At 37.5% G+C, this 20,318-nt stretch overlaps 1 protein-coding gene across 5 annotated transcripts in view; it reads right to left on the reverse strand.

Annotated features, from left to right (window-relative positions):
• The window catches only part of NBEA (neurobeachin), a 731,002-nt gene that overhangs the window by 343,437 nt on the left and 367,247 nt on the right, over positions 1–20,318 (reverse strand). The window lies entirely within an intron of this gene.

Genomic DNA, 20,318 nt, shown 5'->3' on the forward strand with positions numbered 1-20,318 from the left:
CAGGGTTAGGGTCCTCATGATGAACAGAAGTGACTGTCATTGATTAGAAAAGCATATTGCTTATTTTGTAGTCACCCTATGATATATTCAGAAAAAGACTTAAACTTGGTTACTGCTTATTCTAGCAATGTCAAACTTTTAAATATATATAGTTGGCAGATAGTTGTTTTTTGGATTGAAATTTTATTCCTTTTAATAATTATATAAATACTGCACTAGCTTCCTTAATACATCATTATTAAAAGTCCCTATAAGTACTCATGTCACTCATCTATAGATTTTCCTAATAAACAGTGCTTAGCTGCCCTGTCCACAGATCAGTTTCACAAAAAATCACCCTTCACTCTACTCTTGATTGCACTCTCTTTTAGGGATCTCCACACATGCTGGGAATAACCGCAGGCATTCATATGTGAAATATTCCCTAATCTAAGTTGGTAGCTTTGGGATCCACAAGGAGGGAAAGCCTATACTTCCGGGAATGGAGAATCTCTACCTGTACTTCCGGGGAAGAAAAGTCCTTGTCAAGGTCCCCGCAGGTACCTAAAGGTCAACTAATGAGGATCAGACCCGCCTCAACCTTTAACTCCCATGACCTGAATCTATAAAAGGAGCCCTCCCAATGTCTGACATGTGACTTCCCCGGCCCCCGCTCTGTTGCTCTGTTGGGATCGGGAAACCTCGCCCGGGAGCGGAACCCCAAATAAAGCCTGTGAATTAATTGATTCATCTGCCTGGGAAGATTCGTTACATTCCAAACACCTTGCATAAGTAAAAGTGTGAATAACTATAGAAGAACAAATCATGGATCTACATTTCCCAAGGATACAGAATTAGCAACTCGGGAAAAGAAGTATGGTAGTATGGGACCAGCAAAGTCCCTGGATTATATCTACCTCTAATAATTTATCCAAATCACAATCTGGCTATTTCACTTTACAAACTTACTTAAACCTTTACATTATTTCTGTCAAAAACAATTACAACATACTCCTTTTCCTATAATTTAACAAAATGACTTCCCATCAATCTCTTAGATATTTCCATCACATGAGTACATCATATGCTTATTGCAAATTAAGATACCACAAAAATATGGAAATATCTCAGGCATATTTGACATATACTGTGATATTAACTTAAACAGAAAAGTGATTTTTATGTAATAAGAACCATGCAACTTTGAAGAATAGATTCTTTTTTTTAAAGATTCATTTATTTACTTGAAAGTCAGAGTTACACAGAGAGAAGGAGAGGCGGAGGGGGAGGGGGTCTTCCATCCCCTGGTTCACACCCCAACTGGCTGCAATGGCCGGAGCTGCACCGATTTGAAGCAAGGAGCTTCTTCCTGGTCTCCCAGGTAGGCACAGAGGCAGAAGGATTTGGGCCATCATACACTGCTTTCCCAGGCCACAGCAGAGAGCTGGATCAGAAGTGGAGCAGCTGGGACTCAAACCGGAAGCCATATGGGATGCTGGCACTGTAGGTGGTGCCTTTACCCACTATGCCACAGTGCCAGACTTAAGAATAGATTCTGGCTGGCACCACGGCTCAATAGGCTAATCCTCCGCCTAGTGGCGCCGTCACCCTGGGTTCTAGTCCCAGTCAGGGTGCCGGATTCTGTCCCGGTTGCTCTTCTTCCAATCCAGCTCTCTGCTGTGGCCCAGGAGTGCAGTGGAGGATGACCCAAGTCCTTGGGCCCTGCACCCGCATTGGAGACCAGGAGAAGCACCTGGCTCCTGCTTTTGGATCAGCGCGGTGTACCAGCCACAGCGCGCCGGCCACTGCGGTCATTGGGGGGTGAACCAACGGTAAAAGGAAGACCTTTCTCTCTGTCTCTCTCTCTCTCTCACTGTCCACTCTGCCTGTCAAAAAAAAAAAAAAATAGATTCTTACAGACAGCTCCTTAAACATGATTTTCTGTATGATACTGTTTTTACACTAAAGCTTTTCAAGTAAGAATAGAATCATCAATAAGATATTTCACAGAGTACCTATTCAGGTATTACATATGCATCTCAAATTATACTTTTCCTAAAAGACCACAGAAAAATGTATTAAAATTTCCATTCTAATGAAGCTAATAATGTGTGAAACCTGCATTATGCACACATGATGCTAAATTAATTACAGCCTTTGATATAACAATAGTAAAAATAATGCTGAGCTAAGCTAAGGATATTGGAGTTTAAAGGATGAGAATAGCATGAATGTGTATGACCTTACACTTCATTAAAGAAGTCCGATGATGGGAGCTGGCACTGTGGCATAGTAGGCTAAGCCTCAGCCTGTGGTGCCAGCATCCCATATGGGTGCCGGTTTATGTCCTAGCTGCCTCTAGTCTGATCCAGCTCTCTGCTTATGGCCTGGGAAAGCAGTGGAAGATGGTCCAAGTGCTTGGGACCTTGCACCCACATGGAAGACCCAGAAGAAACTCCTGGCTCCTAGCTTCCGATAGGCCTAGCTCCAGTGTTGTGGCCATTGGGGAGTGAACCAGATGTTGAAAGACCTCTCTTTCTGTCTTTCCCTCTCTCTCTGTCTGTAACTCTACCTCTCAAATAAATAAATAAAATATTTTTTAAAAAAGTAAGATTATTAGAAGAGTAATTTGTAATAGAAAGTGTTTGATCATAATGATAGGACTAAGAGTCAAAGGGATCACACAAACAAGACTAGTGTCTGCAAATACTAACTGATAGAATAAAAAAGGGAGAGAACGATCCAACATGGGAAGCAGGATACACAGCAGACTCATAGAATGGCAGATGTCCTAAACAGCACTCTGGCCTCAGAATCAGCCCTTGAGGCATTTGGATCTGGCTGAAGAGCCCATGAGAGTATTTTAGGCATGGAAAGCCAAGACACTCTGGAAAAAAAAAAAAAAAAGAGAGAGAGAGACCTAAATGAAAGATCTCTGCGAGTGAGATCCCAGTGGAAAGAACAGGTCATCAAAGAAGGAGGTACCTTTCTCTGAAGGGAGGAGAGAACTTCCACTTTGACTATGACATTGTCTAAATAATATCGGAATTGGCAAACTCAAAAGGCTTCCATAGCCTTGGCAACTCATGACAAGAGCCTAGGGTGATTACTGATGCCATAAACAAGAGTGTCAATTTGTTAAGTCAACAACAGGAGTCACTTTGCACTTACTCCTCATGTAGGATCTCTGTCCTTAATGCACTGTACATTGTGATTTAATGCTATAACTAGTACTCAAACAGTATTTTTCACTTTGTGTTTTTGTGTGGGTGCAAACTGTTGAAAGCTTTACTAAATATATGCTAAATCAGTCTTCTGTATATAAAGATAATTGAAAATGAATCTTGATGTGACTGGGAGGGGAGAGGGAGCAGGAGATGGGAGGGTTGCGGGTGTGAGGGAAGTTTTGTGGGGGGAAAGCTATTGTAATCCATAAGCTTTACTTTGAAAATTTATATTCATTAAATAAAAGTTAAAAAAAGAAAGTGTTTAGCTTAGCAGTTAACATGCTTACATCCCACATCAGAGTGCCTGGGTTCGATGTCCAGCTCTGGATCCTGAATGTAGCTTCTTGCTGGTGCACACCCTGGGAGGCAGTGGTAATGGCTCAGTAATTGGATTCCTTTCACTCACATAGGAGACATGGGTTTTATTCTACCCCTGGCGTTGGCCCCAGCCCGGCACTGGGAAATGCGGGCATTTGGGGGAGTAAACCAGCAGATGGGAGTTCTCATGTTTTCTCTATTGCTACATCATAAGTTAATTTAAAAACACGTTAAAAGAAAGTTGCTATTTTTAGCAAGAGGAAATAGTAATATTGTTTTATATGGCTTTCAGAAGAGAGATGATAGGAGGTTAAATTAGTGTTTTGAGTAAAGAAATGGAAAATCAGACACATTACAAGGAAGATATGCCATGACCGGATGAGAATTTTATTTCAGAGCCGAAAGAGTAGAATCAAGTAAGGTGTATAATTTTCCATATGGCTAACTGGGAGAATGGTTATATGATTTTGAATATGCTGAAGAAAAAGGGGCTGCATTGTGGGATAATCACAGACAATGCTGTCATCAGTTTCAACTGTTTCACTTAGAATAATGACGATATATCAAAAAAGAACATGCAATGTGGAACTGTTTACATGGGAATATTGATTAATGAAAGCCTCTTAAAATAACAAAGAAGAAGGTGATCAAAACACCTAGGCTGACCCCTGAGAAGCAATTACATTTCTAACATTAGGAAAAGAAGCATATGAAAGGAACAGAAAACAATCTACCAAGATTTAAGACCAGGAGCAGGATATTGTAACATTTTTTATATATTCACTGGTGGAGGAAAACAGAAAGATACAGTATGTTTTAGTTGCAAATATTGCTTTCAAAATTATTACCTAGAGTCTTGTTGGCAATCTGTCATGAAAGACACAGACCAAAGGAATATAGGAGTCCTCCCCCTTATCCTCAGGGGTTGTGTTCCAAGACCCAAGTGGATGTCTGAAACTGAGGATACTACTGACTACACATACTATACACTGTGTTATTTCTTCTAAACAGACACACCTATGATAAAGTTTAATTTATAAATCATGGGCATTAAGAGCTTAACACCATAATTAATGGTAAGACAAAAATTACAGCATTATACTGTAATAAAAGTTATGTGAATGTGGCCTCTCTGCCTTGGTAGCTCAAAAAAGGGCTACCTGAAAACAAGCGCTGCAATACCTTGACAGCAGACCTGACAGGAGAGACAGCTACTAAGTGAGTAACTGGAGTAACTGGTGAGTAGAACATACAGCGTGGATTTACCAGACAAAGTGATGAGTCATGTCCCAGGAGGGACAGAAACTTATGAACTGTTTATTTCTGGGATTTTCTACTTAGTATTTTCAAACTACAGCTGATCTTGGGTAACTGAAAGCATAAAAGTGAAACTGAAGATAAGGGAGGGCCTATTGCATAGGAGGAGTTGGCAGTGGGGAGTGGAGCAGTACTTAAAAATTAAGCAACAGCAAACAAAATTGTTTTAACAGAATTGATACATACGAAGATACATTTGAAGAAATTGTAGACATTTTAAAATGGCTAAAAGATGAAAACATCTTCCAGAAGGAAGAACAAAAAGAGGTGTATAACAAAATAGATAAGGAAAGTGGAGGAGTTTCCTTTGAAAGGCCAGGATTCAAATAGGCCTTTTTTTTTAAAAAAAAAAAAAAGGGGGGGGGGGAATAAGGAACATGGAAGATAGGAAATTATTAATGAAATACATTTTTCCAGGGATTGAGTACATAAAATCCCCAGCAACATATATCATCACAAAATTATAGAACATCAGGGTTAAGGATGAAGATAAGAGGAAAAAAAAGGTTTATACAAAGAATCAGAAATCAGAATGACATCAGACTTCTCATTAGCAAAACTGGAAGACAGAAATGAGCAATGCTTTCAAAATCATGAGGAACATAATAATCATAACACGTGATGAAGTCACAGTAACTAGAAAAACATAAAGATAGAATAATCACATTTTCAGATATGCATAAAATATATTTTAATCTATTCTCATTCAAGAACCTACCTATGGTCTGTGCTCTGCAAACATGAGGGAAGATATGAAACATTAAGAAAGATTATGCTGGTTTATTTCCTGTTTAAGTTCTGTGTGCAATGGATCTGTCCCGTACTACATCATCATCAGCCACATTCTAGGAGTTAGACTGACAACAGAGGCACTGTTTGGAACACTGCAGGCAACCAGGATGGAGACAAAACAGAATGGGTTTAACATGCACTGGTTTCTGTAGCTGCTGCCCAGAAGAAACACATGACTTCTCCCCACAGCTCACTGGCCACAGAAGGTCATCTGACCAACCACAAGCAAATCCATCAACTTCTGAAAAGGAGGGAAAGAATCAAATTTATGGAACCAACTCTAAAACTTGCTTCAAGGAAAGACATCAGGAAAGAGGCAGACAGAGCTAAGAAAGAGTAAAGTCACAAAGGAGAGAAACAATGGGAGTTCTCCACAAACTGGTGAATGGAATTATCAAGACAACCACTCAACAGAGAATGTGAGTGTACTTGACTTAGAGTAGGTTTGTAGTTCTGTTGGAAAGGTTGGTGGAAATTTAGCGATAGGCATATAGAAACACAGGCAACAGTTAAGAGCAAACAGGCAGTAAACTCCAGGAGAAAAGCAAGTTGCTTAAGAGAAAAAGGTAGATAGTTCAGCCACAATTGCTATTTACAAGGAACATTGATGCATTCCAAATCTGTGATATAACTATAATGGGAAAACACTGATAAAAGTAGAACTCCCCACCCCCTCTTTTCTTTCTAAATCTGAGAGGCAGGGGCTGGCATTGTGGTGCAGTGGGTAAGCCACAGTTAGTGATGCTGGCATCCAATTTAGGAGTGGTAGTTTGAGCTCCAGCTGCCCAGCTGCCTGGCTGCTCTGTTTTTGATTCAGCTCCCTGCTAATGCTCCTAGAAAAGCAGAGGAAGATGTTCCAAATACCTGGGCCCCTGCCAATTACATGGAAGACCAACATGGAGTTCCAGGCTCTTGGCTTCAGCTATTGTAGTCATTTGGAGAGTAAACCAGTGGGTGGAAGACTTTGTCTCTCTCTCTCCCTCTCTCCCCTTTTCCCCCTACCCCTTCTTTCCCTCTCTCCCCTTCTACCCCTCTACCCCTCTCTTCCTCTCTCTCCCTCTCTTTGTTACTCTACCTACTGATTCACTGGCCAAATTCTTTCAATGGCTGCTGTGGGCCAGGCTGAAGCCAGGAGCCAAATATCAATTCAGGTCTGTTGAGTTTCATCTGCTACCCACCAGAGTGTGCATTAGCAAGAAATGGGAATTGGAAGTGAAGCTGCGAACTGAACCCTTAACATGAATAAGGGATATAGGTATCCCAGCCAGTGTCTTAACCTCTAGGCCAAGTGTCACCCCCTTCACTTTTTAGGAGTGCACAATAGTAGTGCTGCAAGGGTAAAATGCTATAATAAAGTAAATAATACATACAACTGAAAATTCAAGTAGAGAATGCTGTTTTACAGGGGCTGGGGTGAGTGGGTTGGGGAGGGAGGGATTGGAGAGATACTGGTCAAAGGCTACAAAATGTCAGATATATAGGAAGAATAAATTCAAAAGATCTACTATACAATATCGTGACATTGTAGGAGAGTACTTCAAAAAGTTCATAGAAAATGGAATTAAAAGATAAACTTATTTTGGTGCAAAAAATGAAATCCACACATAACATTTTCATAACATGTATGTTCCATAAACTTTTTTGAGGACCCCTGGTATTGAAAAATACCGTCAGTGGATGTGAAATGTTCTTGCCGCAAAAAGTGCTATGTGAGTTAATGTCTATGTTAATTAGATAGATTTCATCATTCCAGAATATAAGTACTTCAACATATCACTGAAAATACAATGTTATAGTTATTTACAAAAGAAAAAAGAAAATTCATCATTGCAACCAATATATCTGCCCTCCAGAATTGCTTTGTCCACAAACAGGCAATATAATCCCTGAAGGAGACCAATGACAATGCAATGCTCTTGACATGCTTGTCCCACTTAACAAAGGAGGGTGGTAGAAGGTTTACTGCCCAAGAGCATTTTCCTGAACACTTTTATGATGGTGAGACTGTGTCACATTCTCATTTTACTTCTCAAGATTTGCAGGTATTTTTAAATACTTATATAAGCACTAGAAAGCTGTCATTCCACTTGCTTGTATACATGGCATCATCATCAATTTCTCCACAAGTTTTAAAGCTCAGGTATAATGAGCACCCAAGAAAAAGTCCCTGAATTTGATAATCAGAGTGCTGTGGATGAAAGCCCGTTTGCACTGGGTTGGTAAAGGAAAGGAAATTGAGTAAGAGAAGGTGGCAGCTGGTGTACAAAATTTCAAAAAATTTTTTGGTGAAAGCTAAACAAAAATAACACAGGGGCTGAAAGAAAGATTCAAAGTTTTTAAGATGAAGAGACATAATTATAGCTGTAGATCACGCAGAAGGAGACAGAGAAACACTAACTACACGAAATGAATGGTGACAGAAATGCTGAAGAAGGCATAAGAGAATGGGATGTCTTGAAAAAGGATACGGATTGTTACTGGTTCAGAAAATCAGTGCAGACACATTTTCCTTTCCTTGTCATTATGTAAAACAGCCCAGTTAGTTTTCAAAGAACCCAGACTTAAGTAACAGGATTGTAAACTTTATTTTGCTTCTTTGCTAAAGGACTGTAAACTCTCTGGTCTTAGTTATGTTGGTCTCTTTGAATTAAAGATGTATGTGGTTTTAAATATTAGTGCAGTTTTAATGTTTAGCATTACCACAGCATGATCACACAGGTAGCACTTATAAAAATCATTTAGTGGCTGGCGCCGCAGCTCACTAAGCTAATCCTCTGCCTGCGGCGCTGGCACTCTGGGTTCTAGTGCCGGTCAGGGTGCCGGATTCTGTCCCGGTTGCACCTCTTTCAGTCCAGCTCTCTGCTGTGGCCTGGGAGTGCAGTGGAGGATGGCCCAGGCCCTTGGGCCCTAAACCCGCATGGGACACCAGGAGGAAGCACCTGGCTCCTGACTTCAGATAGGCACAGCGCGCCGGCTGCAACGCACTGGCCGTAGTGGCCACTTTGGGGGTGAACCAACGGAAAAAGGAAGACCTTTCTCTCTGTTTCTCTCTCTCTCACTGTCTAACTCTGCCTGTCAAAAGAAAAACAAACAACAACAACAAAAACCAAAAAAAACACTTAACATACAATCCACTTCTGGTTATTACAAGATTTGGTGCCTGGAGTCAGGCAATGAGACCTCTTAAAATGCTCATAGAATGGATGAGCATAACTGAACATAGCATTTCTCCTAAAGAAGAACAATCCAAATGGGCTCTTTTGTGCTTTGAAGACATTAAAGACTACAGATAATTACAAAAAGAAATGGTGATTTTTTTTTTTTTTTAAGGATTGGAAAATATTTGCTGTTTCCCCTTGGCCCTTGTAAGAAATTTAAGAGACTTTTGTCTAGTTTGTTCTTTATTTGTCTTGCTCTTCTGCCCTTAAACACTGGATTTTACAACAATACCAGCTGAAATATCATCTTTTCCAATATGGGAGTTTAACAGTAGCTAGATTAATAGTAGTTTCTTGTGTTTGTACAATCACAATTTATTCTTTATAAGTTGTATGTATACATCATATAAGATTTTAATTAGTTTTTGAAGAAGCTGTATTTTGTTCAGTTTTGGTGATGGGTGTGCCTGAAGAAATTGATGTTTCAATTTTTAAAGTTACTAAAGAATGAAAGCAACACTTGTTCACTTGTTCAACTCTTGGGATTTAGCAACTTTGGGAGGAAAATATAAAAAATCCTTATGTATGAAATTTAACAAGTATTTTAACTCATGGTTCTTTCTTCCCTGGGTTCTATTAGTTATTGCAACACAGATATAAATATTTTCTTCTCTGCCACTGTTGCTACTGGGTTCTGCATGAACATATGAGTGGGAGTAGAAGAGTGGTTTTGCAGACCTTAACCTAAATAATAGTCAAAGTAGATTCTCCTAATGTTAAGCTTTTAAAGTTTTACAAAATTCCTTACCAACTGTTAATTCCAAATTTTATAATTTCAATTTTCAAGTCAATTTCTACTAACTACATTAACTACTACTAACAATTTGTAAGGTTATAAAAATATTACCAATTGTTTTATAAGTCCCAGGTAGAAAATATACTAAATCCTAGGATAATATATATTCATCTCCCAGGAGTCTGACAGGGAAAAACAAAATCCAAGTAAACTAATTCAAAATTATAATATAAGGATAAGATCGTAAAATATGCGTATTAAAACCCAAGAGTGCCGGCGCCGTGGCTCAACAGGCTAATCCTCCCCCTAGCGGCGCTGGCACATCAGGTTCTAGTCCCGGTCAGGGAGCCGGATTCTGTCCCGGTTGCCCTTCTTCCAGGCCAGCTCTCTGCTGTGGCCAGGGAGTGCAGTGGAGGATGGCCCAAGTGCTTGGGCCCTGCACCCCATGGGAGACCAGGAGAAGCACCTGGCTCCTGCCTTCAGATCAGCGTGGTGCGCCGGCCGTGGCGGCCATTGGAGGGTGAACCAATGGCAAAGGAAGACCTTTCTCTCTGTCTCTCTCTCTCTCACTGTCCACTCTGCCTGTCAAAAAAAAAAAAAAGAAAACAAAAAACAACCCGAGAGCATAGAACATTCGTCCTTATGCTTGGGGGCACCAGTGCCAGTTTGTGTCATGCCTCCAACTCTTCCCTTTTTCAGCCCAGGAGGCTGTTTCAGCAGGAGAATTCCAGAACTAACAACTTAGATGACAAAGGTAGCACAAAAACTAGAAATTTTAAACATAAATATTTTCAGTAATTTTCTGGGATTCAACATTACCTTTACTTTGGATTCTTATTTATATTTGTGAACTACAAATGAATTTTCTAAGGCAATGAAGAGAATACAAGTTTTCAGCTTTTTTTTAATACTAGATGAGAGAAAGAAAACAGACAACAAAATAGTCCCTAAGGTGTATTTTCCTCTTAGAAAAATGTTGAGATTGAATGTGTTTTGAAGCCTTTTTAATGAATCACGCTTGACAGTTGTATAGGTATTAGAAAAATCAATTTTTAGCACCTTTAGTTGAATAATGCAATCTCTGTATAACCTATTACAATATAGAATATAGTATTGAGGAGTAATTTTTAAAATGTGATAAGTATAAGGGAAAAAAATGAAATAGAGGGAAAGAAGTACCCTACAGGCATAACTAACGTATAATATTGTCTCCTTTGGTTATTCCATCAATGTTGAGACCTTACTTACTCCTGTGGAAAAGGGCCATATTGTAACAAGAGGTTGTGGGGGACAGAATAATAAATCTTAATGCATGCAAAATAAATAATAATTCAAAGTTAAAGACAGGAAATGGGATAAAGCCTAGATATTATTTTCTCATCAGTTAATATTTTATTAATCATAGAACCATTTATTGAATTTTTGATATTCTTAGCAATTTATTTACATGTGTTTCCTCACTATAACATAAATTCCTTAACAGAAGGAGGGATCTTATTTGATTATGTGTATTTAATAAGTAGCAAGTGTCTGGCATACTGTATATATTCTATATTCTTTTGTTGCAGAACTTAATTTAATCCTCCCAGATATAGGGTATTACTATTGTTCTCAATTCTGGCTGAAAGAAAAAACTATCAGATAGATAACTGTTAAAAAAAGTACCAAGTACATTCAAAAAATCTCTAAGCATAGATAGGGTCCAGGCATCAGGACTATCTTAACGTTCCCAAATGATTTTAATGGGAAGTCAGTGATGAAAACTACTGAGTTGGGGCCTTTCTCTCACTCAACAAGAGGATATATAAACAAACCTCAAAATTACCTAACTTTCTAACAGGCAATAATTGAGATTTTAAGAAGTGCTATATATTTTCCTTCCTTGTTTCATATATTGTTCCTTTTCTTGTTCAATTATTTAAACTTCCTTCTACTCATTTGTGAAGTAGTATACTACTGCATCATAATTATATAATAATTCACATCAGAATTACTGAAATCTTCATATCTCTAAATTAAGGCCATTCTTAAGATCCTTTTTAGCATTAATGATATTTTTGTAAGACAGAAAGTGCTAATTAAGTTATCACATGCAAAAATCTGAGTAACAAATTAGGTTAGGCAATACTTTTTTATATTAAAGCACATTGGTTTCATCATTTCAAAAAGTATTTCTTAAGTGCATATTACTACATAATTGATTCTAGAAATTTCAAAATATTGCAAAAGTAAAGACACAAAATTGTGAGGGAAGTGAGGTACCTCACATAAAGAACAGTGTTTGTTGTGGTTACTGAACTATAGTTTACTGTGGTTACTGAACTATATTTTACTATTTGTAGAGTCAATAAATGGTAAACAGGTGGACAGGAAATAAAACTTTAATATTTAGCATTGCTAATAATTCTAACATATAGAGAGAAATTGCTTCAAGCATGGAGATACATGAAAATATACGCAAGGAGATAATAATAATTTACTGTCATTTCAACAAGTGGCAATTATGAGAAAAAAGTATATTTTAACATCTTATAAGTCATCCCAGAAAGTCTTTTGCCATTTGTGAAAACACACATCGGTGTACAAATACTCACTCTGCTACAGAAGAAAATGAACAACCATAAGAAAAGGTATAAATTAACTATGGACATATACATTTTTATCTTCATGGGGAAACATATTTAACTTTGGGTTTAAAAGCCTGCAGAGAGCTGCCAAGCCTTTAGATAGTTGTGTCACAAATTCTTAACTCTTCTACATGGATGCATAAAATTTCCTCAAGATGAAGGACTTTTTCAGGGAATTGGATCTCATGTTAAGGACCCTTTGAAACTAAACACTTTGAAGACAAATAAGTTCCAGAAGGATGACAATGAAATCCCTATGTTCTCATCACAATCACTTTATGGTAGTTAGATGACCTAGTAGAAATCTCAGACCAAGAACATATTTTCTTTTCTCCCATCAGTTTCTCCTCATCTATGTCAGCTCAATGTGCATTCCTCATTCTCTCTTCTTTGTATATAATTAAATAAGCCAATTTAATGTTCTTAGAGAGTCAATCCATCATAAAATTTTTTAAATATGGAAAATATTACAAGGGGAAAATGGGAGGGTAAATTGAGATCCTCCATCTTCTGAAACTCTAGGATTAATTTTATAGTTCTATATTCTTAGTTTCTACTTATCATTAACTGCCACTAAAAATAGGTGTGTTCTTTAAAGTTTTCATGTCAATTAGATAAGTTAATAATCACAAGGGTTAAACTGAAAAAATACCTGCAGAGTAAAAAAGAAGAATGAGTATTTTTTTCATATATGCAAAACAGAAACTAATGAATATACAGGCAAAAGTTAAAGTATTATTTTTAAAATTTTTCAGCCTTTATTTTATGAATGTCTTACTAAAAAGCATTATAAGAATAACTGAATATAAAAAACATAATCAATGATCAGTTCAAAGAGAAGATTTCTGATGAAAGCTGAGTATCCATTAATGAAGTGCTTACCAGATGGGTTTCAGATTTTGGACTTTGGAATATTTGTATATTTACAATAGGATATCTTTGGGATAGGGCCAACGTCTAGATATAAAATTCATTTATGATTCACATACATCTCATGTACATATCCTGAAGGTAATTTTATACCATATTTTTAGTGTTCCTGAGGTTTGACTGCAACTCAAGATGAAGTCAGATACAGGATTTCCCACTTGTGGTGTCATGACCCTCGAAACATTTCTAATTTATGAAGCATTTCAGATTTTGGATTTTTTGATTATGGACACTCAAACCAGCAATCACAGAAAACCCATTAGGCAATACAGAAGTATATCTAATAGTTACTAAAAGGAAAGTAGGTATTCCTATAAAGACAAACATAAGGGGACAGCCAGATTTTATCTGTTCACTAAATTAATAATCTAATATTATTAAATGTACTCATAAATATATGTTTTTATAATAAAGGAAGATCTAGATTGTTTTATGGGGGAAGAGTTTTAGGGAGCATATTCTGTAACTATTAATATATACATAGTTAGGCCATTTGAATGGCTGAGGATAACTCATCCCTGTTGAAAAGACTGTTATACAGGTTAACTTTTCAAGGATATTTTCTTCAATTATGAGTATATATAACACACATATTGATACATTCAGTCTGGTTTCTTGAGGCTAGGTTACTAATATTTCTTTTGCATATACATTGCTGCTAGAAATTATCAGAAGAAATCAAGGCAATGATAGTTCCATTAAATAAGAAATGAGTGGAATGTTTTCAATTTTAAGCAGTAGGAAAAAACTCTAGAAGCTGAAATAGGTTTTTACTATCTGTGATTTTTCAAGTTAAAAATTAGAATGTAAATTTCATTGAGAAAAGTAATGACTGTCACTCAAATATGCTGTTTAAAACTAGTAACAGGGCTCGTGTTGTGCCATAGCATGTTAAGCTGCCACCTGCAATGTTGGCATCCCATGTGAGCAGTGCTTCATGGCTTGGCTGCTCCAGTTCCAATCCAGCTCTCTGCTGATGTGCCTGGGAAGGCAGTGGAGGATGGCCCAAGAGCTTGGGACTCTGCACCCACATGGGAGACCCAGATGAAGCTCCTGGCTTCTGGCTTTGGCCTGGCACTGCCCAGGCTGTTTCAGCCATTTGGGGATTGAACCAGTGGAAGCAAGATCTCTCTCTCTCTCTCTCTCTCCCCGTAATTCTGTCTTTCAAATAAATAAAATAAATATTAAAAAAAGACTGATAATCAAAATTGACCTGTATGGATCTATAGTAAATAAAACTTCCATGTTTTAATATGAAAAAGATACTTATACTTGTTCAACAGTATAATCAATATTCATGTACTTCTATTTTATCTACAGTTATATTGCACTGTTACTTAACACTCTTGATGATGGTCTTTGAATATCATATTTTTCTAGAGCTAAGAATAAACGTGTTAGTAGAATTATCCTCAAAATCTTGTAAGTTGTTAAAATAAAATGTAAAAATTAAAAAAAAACATTAGGCATGATAACTCTAGATGGAATTCAAATATGTTTACATGTGTTGAGAATTATTAAGATACAATGCATTTGGTTGTGAAAAATATTCATAAGCAACTTAAAGATACTACATATATTTACTGTTTCTCAAGATGTGCATTCTGAGACCTTTGTATATAATTCGTATTTTGTTGCCACAACTAGACTTACACAACATCCCATGGCAAAAAGACCATTAAGAAAATGCCTTACTTTCAAGAAATAATGCAGTAGCAACCATATTGCAGTGAGCTGTTGATACCTGGTTATCTATCTGGCTTCTTCATTCCTACACACTGCAATGAAATTACAAACCATTTCACTTTATGCCAGGGTAAAATAATATATTGCTCTATGCTCCTAATCTATGTTATCATTTGAGAACAGAAGAAACTTTCAATATTAAATGTTGAACATCAAGGCCCTATTGCACTTCATTGTCAAGAAGCAGAATTATGTAATAAGTTATATTATTACATATTCTTTCATGAATAGTCATATAGCCACAGGCATATAAACCAATGTTAAGAATTTTATTGTTGTAGAATAACTTACAGCCTACCCTTTCAAACCAATCAAGAACCTCTTGCATACAGTTTGCTAATCTTTGTTTGAAGATATTTTGGGATTTAGCAGAATCTGTTATACTTTTGGACGATATTAACATTAAAAGAAGAGAAGAACAGATACTCTTATATAGAAGGTAGAGTTGTGTTAACCAATATGGCATTCAATATGTGTTGATACATATGGCTATTATAAGCACTTGAAATCTGATGAACACCAATTGAGAGGTGTTTCAAGTATAAAATATAAACCTGAGTTTAAAGACTTGGTACACAAAATGTAAAGTGCTGCATTATTTTTAAAATTGACTACCTGCTAAAATGATATTTAAATATCTTATTAAAATTAATCTCTTTATATTTTTAAATCTGGCAGTTAGAAAACTTAGAATTCCATGTGGCTTATCGTATAAGTCAAAGGAAAAGCAAGCTATGTTATAATAATAATTATTCTCATATTAATGAGAAAATAGTTACTTTTAAATTTATAGATAGAGATAGTTTGAAAGGACACACATTAAATAGTTCATAGTTATTACTTCAGGGTATTGAAAATATGACATAAGGAAGAAGTTACTCTTTAATTTTATTTAATTCTGATTTATACATTATACCGGTTTATGGGGTACAATGTGATATCTTAATACATGTATACATTATTAATAAATTAGGGTAATTAGCATCTCTTTCACCTCTAACACTTACTATTATTTCTCTTTGAAATTTACCTTATTATTGAAAATGGTCACTGTGCAAACCACAACAACTGTTCCTTCTACCTAACTGTAAATATGTACTTGTCGATTTTACCATATTCTCCTCCTTTCCCTAGCCTCTTGTAATAACTATTCTATTCTGAACACCAGGAGATCAACTTTCTTAGGTTTCACATATGAATGAGAACATGTGGTACTTGTCTTCCTGTGTCTGGCATATTTCACTAACTTAATGTCCTCCAGGTTCATTTATGTTGCAAATTACAGGTTTTCGTTCTTTTTTTTTTTTAATGGCTGAATACTATTTCATTATGTATGTTTATTCTGCATTTTCTCCATCCATTCATCTTTGATGGGATACTTAGGTTGAATCCACATCTTAGCTATTGTTAATAGAGCAATAAACACAGGAGTGCAGATGTCTCTTCCACAGACTGATTTCATTTCCTTTGGATATATACACAGTAGTGGAATTGCTACATTGTAGGATAGCTCTATGTTAATTTCTAAAGGATTTTAAACAACGTTACACAAACAATTTTGACAACTTATGGGAAAAACACATAAGTCATCAAAAACACAAATTCATAAAACTGACATGGAAAGAGAAAATTTTTGGTTACTCTATATGTATAAAAGAAATTCAATTCATTTAAAAATCCTCTAGAGATAATTAAAGGCCTATACAGTTTAACTGAAATCTACCAAACATTCAAAGATGAAATAATAGCCCAGTAATGTATTCCTTCATAAAGTAGAACAGAATCAAATGCTCAAGTCATTTTAAGAGACCAACATACACTGATATCAATATTCGAGAACAGAAAAAAAATTTAGAATGATAGTCCTAATTAAAATAGCCAGAATAAAAATCTAAATTTATAGCAAATCATAAAATTCATAAAACATGAATCATTAGATTTTTCTTCTTTTCTCTCTTTGTGTATCTGCTCTACTATTTTTAAAAACTTTTATTTAGTAAATATAAATTACCAAAGTACAGTTTATGGATTACAATGGCTTCTTCCCCCCCATAACTTCCCTCCCACCCGCAACCCTCCCATCTCCTGCTCTGTCTCCCATTCCATTCACATCAAGATTCATTTTCAATTATCTTTATATACAGAAGATCTATTTAGTATATATTAAGTAAGGATTTCATCAGTTTGCACCCACACAGAACATAAAGTGTAAAATACTGTTTCAGTACTAGTTATAGCATTAATTCACAATGTACAGCGCATTAAGGACAGAGATCCTACATGAGAAATAAGTACACAGTGACTCCTGTTGTCGACTTAACAAATTGACACTCTTGTTTATGGCATCAGTAATCCCCCTAGGCTCTTATCATGAGTTGCCAAGGCTATGGAAGCCTTTTGAGTTTGCAGACTTCGATCTTACTTAGACAATGTCATAGTCAAAGCGGAAGTTCTCGCCTCCCTTCAGAGAAAGGTACCTCCTTCTTTGATGGCCCCGTTCTTTCCACTGGGATCTCACTCGCAGAGATCTTTCATTTAGGGTTTTTTTTTTTTTTTTTTTTTTTTTTGCCAGAGTGTCTTGGCTTTCCATGCCTAAAATACTCTCATGGGCTCTTCAGCCAGATCCAAATGCCTCAAGGGCTGATTCTGAGGCCAGAGTGCTGTTTAGGACATCTGCCATTCTATGAGTCTGCTGTGTATCCTGCTTCCCATGTTGGATCGTTCTCTCCCTTTTTTATTCTATCAGTTAGTATTTGCAGACACTAGTCTTGTTTGTGTGATCCCTTTGACTCTTAGACTTATCAGTGTGATCAATTGAAATTGATCACTTGGACTACTGAGATGGCATTGGTACAAGCAACCTTGATGGGACTGTATTGGAATCCCCTGGCACATTTCTAACTCCACCATTTGGGGCAAGTCCGATTGAGCATGTCCCAAATTGTACATTTCCTCCCTCTCTTATTCCCACTCTTATATTTAACAGAGATCGTTTTTCAGTTAATTTTAAACACCTAAGAATAATTCTGTGTTAATTACAGAGTTCAACCAATAGTATTAACTAGAACAAAAAAATAAAAAAGGGATAAAGTATTAAATTGTACATCAACAGTCAGGACAAGGGCTGATCAAGTCACTGTTTCTCATAGTGTCCCTTTCACTTCAACAGGTTTCCTTTTTTGTGCTTGGTCACCAAACAGGGAGAAAATATGATATTTGTCCCTTTGGGACTGGCTTAATTCACTCAGCATGATGTTTTCCAGATTCCTCCATTTTGTTGCAAATGACAGGATTTCATTGTTTTTGACTGCTATATAGTAGTCTATAGAGTACATGTCCCATAATTTCTTTATCCAGTCTACTGTTTTTTGTTTTGTTTTGTTTTGATAGGCAGAGTGGACAGTGAGAGAGAGACAGAGAGAAAGGTCTTCCTTTTGCCGTTGGTTCACCCTTCAATGGCCGCCGTGGCTGGCGCACCGGGCTGATCCGATGGCAGGAGCCAGGTGCTTCCTCCTGGTGTCCCATGGGGTGCAGGGCCCAAGCATTTGGGCCATCCTCCACTGCACTCCCTGGCCACAGCAGAGAGCTGGCCTGGAAGAGGGGCAACCGGGACAGAATCTGGCACCCCGACCAGGACTAGAACCCGGTGTGCCGGCGCCGCAAGGCAGAGGATTAGCCTATTGAGCCACGGCGCCAGCCCAGTCTACTGTTGATGAGCATTTGGGTTGATTGTAGGTGTTAGCTATTGTGAATTGAGCTGCAATAAACATTAAGGGGCAGACAGCTTTTTTGTTTGTCAATTTAATTTCCTTTGGGCAAATTCCAAGGAGTGGGATGGCTGGGTTGTAAGGTAGGGTTATATTCAGGTTTCTGAGGAATCTCCAGTCTGACTTCCATAGTGGCTTTACCAGTTTGCATTCCCACCAACAGTGGGTTAGTGTCCCTTTTTCCCCACATCCTCGCCAGCATCTATTGTTGGTAGATTTCTGTATGTGAACCATTCTAACTGGGGTGAGGTGAAACCTCATTGTGGTTTTGATTTGCATTTCCCTGATTGCTAGTGATCTTGAACATTTTTTTCATGTGTCTGTTGGCCATTTGGATTTCCTCTTTTGAAAAATGTCTATTGAGGTCCTTGGCCCATCTCTTAAGGGGATGCTCTACTATTAAGAGCTATACTTATGTGTGTTTTCATTTTTGAAGTCCCAGGACCCAGGAACTTAATCCAAGTCTCCTAAGTAGGTGGAAGGAACTCAATCACTTGAGCTATCACTACTGCCTCCTAGAGTCTTAAATTACTATGAAGCTTACTTAAGTCAGGAGTCCAGAACCAGGAACTGAATACAGGTACTCGGTCAGTGGGATGTGGGTGTCTTAGCCAGCATCTTAACCTTGAGAACAAATACCAGCATCTCTTCTCTTCTCTTCTCTTCTCTTCTCTTCTCTTCTCTTCTCTTCTCTTCTCTTCTCATTTATTTATTTAACAGGTAGTGTTATAGACAGTGAGAGAGAGACAGAGAGAAAGGTCTTTCTTTTGTTGGTTCACCCACCAAATGGCCACTAAGGCCATTACTGCACTGATCCAAAGCCAGGAGCCAGGTGCTTCCTCCTGGTCTCCCATGTGGGTGCAGGGCCCAAGGACCTGGGTCATCCTCCATTGCCCTCTCAGGCCACAGCAGAGAGCTGGACTGGAAGAGGAGCAACCAGGACTAGGACCCGGCACCCATATGGGATGTCGGTGCTGCAGGCAGAGGATTAACCAAGTGAGCCAAGACGCCGGCCCCTTATTTCATTTCTAAAGTAAGACTCCCCTACTTTAACCATATCCTGTAGGGCTAATATGGTGGTGATGAATTCCAAAAAGCCTTTCTTCTTAATATCTGGGTATAATAATACTGGATGACTATTTTCTCCTTTTATGTCTTTGAATATTCCTTCCTATTTTCTCCTTATCTCTTAGGTTTCTGTCAGGAAGTTAACCTAACAGTGAAGTTAATTTGTCATTAATGTAATGGTTATTCTCTCATAAGTGACTTGACACTTTTCTCTTACTTCCTTATTTAATTTTAATAAACAATTAAAACTTTTAAATAAATTATCCCTTTATTGGAAACACAGAGACTGAGAAAGACAGAGATCGTACATCTGCTAGTTCACTCCCAAAATGCTTGTAATAATTAGTTTTGGGCCAGGCCAAGGGCAGAAGGCAGGAACTCAATCCAGATCTCTGATATGGGTAGCAGGGACCCAAGTACTTGAGACACCAACCTGCTGCCTCTCAGGGTATGCATTATAAGGAAGCTGCACTGTAAGCACAGCTGGCATATGAACCCAGGCATTCCAATATAAGATATGGGAGTGTCTTATTGTTTTTAGAATTCTTTCTTTTTCTGTATTTTTGAGTTTGATTAACTTGATTTTTGCTTTG

The sequence above is a fragment of the Lepus europaeus genome, chromosome 6 (assembly GCF_033115175.1).
Source record: "Lepus europaeus isolate LE1 chromosome 6, mLepTim1.pri, whole genome shotgun sequence".
NCBI classification, from domain to species: domain Eukaryota; kingdom Metazoa; phylum Chordata; class Mammalia; order Lagomorpha; family Leporidae; genus Lepus; species Lepus europaeus.